The 7,052-nt window shown below is 32.8% G+C and overlaps 1 long non-coding RNA gene across 2 annotated transcripts; it reads right to left on the bottom strand.

Annotated features, from left to right (window-relative positions):
• Nucleotides 1-3,629: 3,629 nt before the first annotated feature.
• Nucleotides 3,630-6,665, bottom strand: LOC133030211 (uncharacterized). Of its 2 annotated transcripts, XR_009684079.1 has the most exons (4): nt 6,078-6,665; nt 5,331-5,709; nt 5,129-5,231; nt 3,630-5,016 (listed from the first exon to the last, which is right to left on the bottom strand). It is a non-coding gene; the product is annotated as an uncharacterized LOC133030211 (long non-coding RNA). The 2 variants fall into 2 exon arrangements; XR_009684080.1 differs by having other exon boundaries at nt 3,630-5,231; nt 6,078-6,664.
• Nucleotides 6,666-7,052: the final 387 nt, after the last annotated feature.

The raw sequence follows: 7,052 nt of genomic DNA, 5'->3' as shown, positions 1-7,052 counted from the left end.
TTGTCAAAGAAAAGATCTGGGCCCAAATACCATAAATAAGCATTTCATCATAAAAGTTATAAGGTCTAAGGGTTACATATTTTATTATCCATCTCACAATACTAGAATTGTGGAATTAAGAATTGACTTGATCACTGGGAGTGATCAATCTAGGAACCTAGTTTCTGAGAAAGATCATTCATATTTTCTCAAACTTCCACCTCAAGTATTAGATTAATTATGATTTAGTACAACAACCCTTAAGGTTAATGGTTATTAAGAATTCATAACTAATCATTAATAGTCTACAAGTCATTGATAAAATTCTAATAAGTTATGTTATTTAGTAATTGCTTATAATTTCTAAAATAACATGCATATTGAACCATTTGCTCTTTTAAGAGTTTGTTGGTCCATCCTTAAGATGACTTATTAGAACAATAAGATCAATGTTTTCTAGTGATTACATTTTGTACAATAAGAGTTCAACTACAATATTAATTTGAGACACAAATTAAATTATAGAATGATAAAGAATTGAAGTTGTAGTACAATATGCCATGAATGAAGAAATGAATATCTTAAAGAGCAATAAAGTTTATCTTTAGTAAAGTTGCCTAATGGGGTGGAGAACATTAATTAAGCATAAGTTTTTTCACCAATAATATTCATTAGGCAACATTGAGAAACATAAAGATATAAAAGAATATTCATTGCTAAGAAGTTCATTTTGAAATAAGAATCAATAACAAAGGAGATTTATATTCTCACTTATTTTTATAAATGATTCTATTATAGACCTTGGCATTCGTTGCTTGTTTCAATTTACTAATCAATTCCAAACAGTGAACTAGAGGAGAAGGTATACAGACTGCCATAAAATTTTTCCTCTAATAGTGGTGAACATATGCAAGCTTAAGGTGTCTACCTGTAGATTAAAACCAACATCTCACAAATTGGTATTAAATCATCTTTTCCTTTAGGTTTGAAAAGAGAATTATGGAAATAATTATATACCAGAAGGTTAGTGGGAGTAATATTTGTTTTATACATAGACAATATGTTACTTGCAAATGATGATAAAAGTTTTCTATATAAGTTAAAATAATTCATATCTCAAATTATTATTTTGAGATAATGCATATAAATAACATATATAATTTTAATTAATTAGATAGTAGTCACAGCATCTCTGATTAAATAAAATTATGTATTATTCATCTGATATAACTTTTATCTTTAAGTAATGTATGCCTATGAGTCTGAATAAGACTTTGCATTACATTTGTTTCAGGATCGTTAAGTAGTATCAGAATAACTAAAGTTAAGACCACTTTATTCTTCATACAAAGAGATGAGGTGTCTTTAAGATACTAAAATTATATTCATACATATTTTGTTAAGATGAATTGACCATCTGGAAATATAGTTAACCAATTAGATTCTAACGTACTTCACTGGTTGTATTGATTCACGTAAATCAATATTTTATTACATCCTTAAGATTACCAGTAAGATTATATTGTGGAGAATCTTGATTGTTATTTCCACTATAGAAGTCACATTCATTTATTGTTTTGAGGATACATCTCGTATGATGTATTATAGAGTTTCATAGTAGGCCTAGAGTTCAGAATTACAGTTTCATTAGGCCATTAAGAAAAACTTGCGATAAATTCAGCTACAATATTTATGGCTAATAACAATAAGAGTAATAGTCGAAGCTAGCATATCGACATTAAGTATTTAGCCATAAAAATGTGTGATAAGTGGTCATGAATCACGCAAATTGAATTGGGTGATCGCATATCCTTGACTAAAGGCATGCCGCAACACAAGTTCAAGGATCATAAAGTAAATGTGGGATTTAGTTAACCCATATGCAGTTTTTTATTTGTACAACCAAAAATTATTCAATGAAACTCTAATTTCGATATTTTCTCATATTTATGTGCACCTTAATTTCATCTGAGAAAATTATCGTAAGAGGACGTGAATAAACATAGGGTTAGGGTTTATTCACTTAAGTACATTGCCACATAAAGTACATTGTTATATAATAAATATATCGTAATACATGGAAGATAATACTCGACTTATAATGAGGACATGTCGCTATGGTTCGTATGTTTATTATATAATGAGGAACGTTTGGGTTTGAATGTTTTAGTCTAAATGCTGACCAAGTGGGAGAATATAAGAATATTTTATTTAAGGAAATATATTTCTATTTAAAGAAATAAATTTTTATTTAAGGAAATAAATAAATAAATGATTTTCTGATAAATGAATATTTTATATTTATTGAATCTGGACAAAATCAATTATGTAATATTCTATATATGGTCAGATTTCTATATTCATTACCTGATTTGATTTCCTGAATTAATTGTCAAAATATTCTGACAATTAATGTGGCGCAGATACTGATGGAGTATCTCACCTATAAATATAGGGTTTTGGTCCCCGAGTTTCTCACTCATTCTGTTCATAACAACAAATTCCATCTAAAGAGAGTTGGGAGAGCGAGGAAGCCCGATTACCCACATCAACCAGTTTCCTTTGCAGATCAAAGCTTATGTGGGTTTGAAGCTCAAGAATCAATGGCTGGAGGTATTTCGATCCTTAAGTTATATAGTGTATATATATTTATTTATTTCACATTTTATATACAAATTCATATATTTCAGTTTATACATATAAATGTCTAACAGTATATCCATATGAAAAAAAAAAATTATATGAGTATATAGGCATAATGAATACATTTTCTACATTTTTCTTTTTTCAAATAAATTATTTGATATCATATTCATATCACCTGAATTTTTTGTGCTATTATTATTATTATATATATCTAGCTATTCCAAAAAAAAAAAAATACATGGCAAAATTCTAATTCTCCTTAATGGAAGCAAATAACTAGAACTCCATATTATACTGTATTTGATTTGTTCTTCACTTTTCTTCTTGGTTCAACAATATCAACTATCAAGTATACTAATAGAAAATACTGAAGTGCACCATTTTGATTAATTACAAATAAATACTCTTTAAATCTATTGTTTTCATAAAGATAATGCTCAAAGTGGGATTATTGTTTAAATAAAAGTAAACAAACTTTGTGATAAAAATGGTTGGAATCCTTGAAGCACTAAGTAGAAAATAAGCTTAGCTACTGCATATATAGTGGATTATTGTTAAAGCTAGGGTTCTTCCGGACTATTGGGATGATGACACAAAAAATAAAACTCTTATTTAAAATTTAGAATATCTCCTAAATATGATGCGTATTTGATAAATATTAGAAATATAGATTCACCAAATCAATACATATATTTGTTTCACTTCCACTCACTCACATTGTATATATACGAATGAAAACACATACAATATATATAACAACAATATTAATGAGATGACAAGTTTTCGCATTAACCAATAACCAAGAATGTGACATATAATTAATATATTGATGTCATGTGTCTATATATAATGCATGTAGTCCCATGAGAGAGTAATAGTTTATGGGTTGTTCCCCACCTATATGCATGTCCAAATAAGCAACAAAAGTAGCTTTTTGCTAAAAAGATGCGAAACAAGCAAAAACATGTATTAAAAAGGTCCCCACCCCACTCAATTCATTTCACTTTCTTTTTTTTTTTTTTTGATTTAACAATTCATTTCACTTTCATTTCATATAAAAATCTTCTTCTACATTTTTTTTTTTGGCAAGAACATTTCACATATAAATTTGGTGCCCTCTTAATGGTTACTAGTATTATTATCTATCGATGGTTTCTTGTCTTGAATTTTACATTAAATCAAGATCCAATGATCCATTTTTTTTTATTTTTTTTAGCGAAAGAAAAAATTCCATTAAAAGGCACAAAACTAATAAAGTCACAGACATCGCAAAATAGTTAAACTTAGAGACCGAGAGGTAAGTCAGGCCGCCAAACTTTAGACAAATTTAAAAACAAAATGATATTAGCTAAAAAATGAGATATAACATTATGAGCCCAACTACAATTAAAAAAAAATTATCTATGATAAAAAGAGAAGTCTTTTTTAATGTCATGCACAATGGTACTAAACTCATATGGCCGCCTATAATTACTAAAAGTAGCTTGCCACAAACAGAGGTAATCAGAGAACACCGCAAGACTCCTATAACGAAGCCGCAAACAAAAAAGAAGGCCTTGCAACAAAGTCGTAGCCTCCGCCACACAAGCTGCAAAGCCAACACTCGTTGGAGAAGCCACCGAACGAAAGAACTCATCGTTCTGAGTCTTCACCACCGCCCCGAGGTCAATTTCAATCTTGATCATTAATGTCAATATCCATAAATAAATCAACATCACCCAAAACTAAATCAACAATAGTTGTCCCATGAGAAGGACTACCCACACTTGGAGCACATGGCCCCATATCCATAGCAGCCAAAGGAGACAGAGCATCTTGATACTGCCAAAGGAAAATCAAAGACCACTAGCTAGTCATAGAATCCGAAGTAATTTATGATCATGGATGAAAGTGTTTTGTCTATGCCATATTCGCCAACGAAGAACGACGAACTCCTCCATTTCATGCTTTGAGATAATATCCATACAGCCAAACAAAAGCTCATAAAAATTAGAAATTGCTTTAAGTACATCAAGACCTTTCAACTCCCTCTCTTGCATAATCCCTTTAAGGGAGGGGAAAAATCAAAGAGCATGCACATTTATTTCATTATTCTGGAAGCAAATAGGATAAACCTTAGGCGCTTCTATTCCATGTCTAGATAAATTAGCATAACAAGGCAAGAAATTCAACTTTGCTTTCCAAATAAAATTCTTCACTTGTGGGGGGATGGACAAAGACCACATAAATTTCCACCAACGAGGCTGCTACATGGCCCCACCCCAACCTTGCCACGGAGCTCCAATACTCACTTTTTGCAGTATATTGGCCATTCTCAGTGTGGTGTCAAATCAAACAATCCTGACTAGCATAAAATAGACACAGGGATAGATAGAACAGTCTTAGCCTCACCTGCATCAAAAAGAACATTAATCAAAGAGACATTCCACTAACCCGAAACCGTCTTGTGATCACAAACTTATTGAAATGTATAACTACTCTGAAGAAAAAAAGTACAACCCACATGATCTTTTGGAACCCAAGCATCTTCATGGGTACAAACCTGAGTCCCATCATTCACAAGCCAACGAGTCCCTTTCTTCCATAAATCACGACCTCAAAGAATACTTTTCAAAAAACACAAAACAAAAAAAAAAAAACAAACCCTTTTTAGTCTCCTCCACCTCAATCAAATTACTCCTACTAAAATAAAATCCTTTCGTTACCTTAGCCGCTAGAGAGTCAGGAAAAATGTATAATTGTGCAGCTTCCTTGACCAATAAAGCTTGAATAAAAAGGAACGTATCCCGAAATCCTATACCACTATCCGACTTGTACCAACACAAACGAGACCATGTACACGAGTGCATAATTTGTTTATCAGGGTCACCCACCCCCACCAGAAATGAGCAAAAAGCCAATGAATTTCATTCACAATGCCCACATGAATCTTAAACAACCTCATAGCATAAATTGGTATTGCTTGAATCACTGACTTCAAGAGGACTTCATGGACGCTAGAACAAAATAGCTTACTCTTCCATCTAAACAGCTTATTCCACATACAATCTAAAATGGATTGAAACAACCCACTTTTACTCTTCCCTGCAAAACAAGGCAAACTAAGATATTTTTCATAGCACGAAACAAGAGTCACATAGTAGACTAGCCAAAGAAACACACAGATTCAAAGCCAACCGAGGAGAAAAACATACTACAGACTTGTTCAAATTCATTAACTGCCTTAATGAATCTTCATACATAGTAATTAAGGATATTGGGAAACTGAGTACAACTTTCAGTCATTGCTTCCAAAAATAAAAAACTATCACCCATGAACATGAGATGAAAAACCATTAGTCCTCGTCGGCCACACACCACACCAACAATATTACCAATACTAATCTCATGCTTAATAATATATGATAATCCTTTAACTTAAATAAGAAAAAGGAAAGTAGAAAGAGGATCACCTCGACGAAGCCATTGAGTAGGAACAATATTCCCAATGATGTCATGATTAACATTGATTACATACGACATTGTAGCAACACATCTCATGATCAACCCAACCTAACTAGAATGAAACCCCAGTCGCTCCATCATCCCACGATAGAAGCCCCAGTCAACCCAATCATTGACCTTATCCATGTCAGCCTTATAAGAAAGAAACCCCTTCTAACCTTTCTTGTGTTGTTTGATAGGATTAATGTACTCAAACTCAATCATTGCATTGTCAGAAATAAGCCTCTTTGGTATAACACTGATAATGATAGTCTTTGACATTCTTTTGGAAATTGAATAGGACTGGGGTTTCGTTGGTTGGATGAGGTTGTAGTGAATAGAAGCCATCATTGAATTTGTCCCCCTTTTTGGGAATGGACACGAGTTTGTAAAAGTATAATATTTTTGTGGGGTTGGGAAGACTCCAATCCCTAATGTTATCCCAATTTTTATCCTCGTGACGTGACATGCTTACGTGGACAAAACTTGTGCCACGTGGCAGTACAACTCAATAAAAGAAAGGCCAAGCCGACATCTGAGCAAATAAAGACCCTGGCACTCAAATGGGGATCAAGTGACAGATCAACTCACTTTTAGGAGCTGACCAACCCAGGGACAACATCATGGCTGGCCAGCCTGGCCAGCACAAAGCCATGGCCGACCAAGGATTGCAGTGTAGGCCCCACAAGACACTCCTACACGTGGACATCAAAGGTGGGCTACAAATTGAGCCTCAAAAGCCCAATAAAATGGTTTAATAATATCTAGAATCTAAGGGCATTTTGGTCTTTTGTAAATATCTAACTAACTATGCTATTTTCAAGGGATTTCAATTGTAAACCTAGGATCTAAGGCTTCTTATACAAAGGCCTTAACCTCTAGCTGAAAAGCTAAGTTGCCTAAGCCGCCTCTAAGCTAAAAATCTCAAACTCTCTAAGTGTTAG

Source organism: Cannabis sativa, chromosome 8, assembly GCF_029168945.1.
Source record: "Cannabis sativa cultivar Pink pepper isolate KNU-18-1 chromosome 8, ASM2916894v1, whole genome shotgun sequence".
Lineage (NCBI taxonomy): Eukaryota > Viridiplantae > Streptophyta > Magnoliopsida > Rosales > Cannabaceae > Cannabis > Cannabis sativa.
This window is presented reverse-complemented; position numbering and strand designations above follow the sequence as displayed.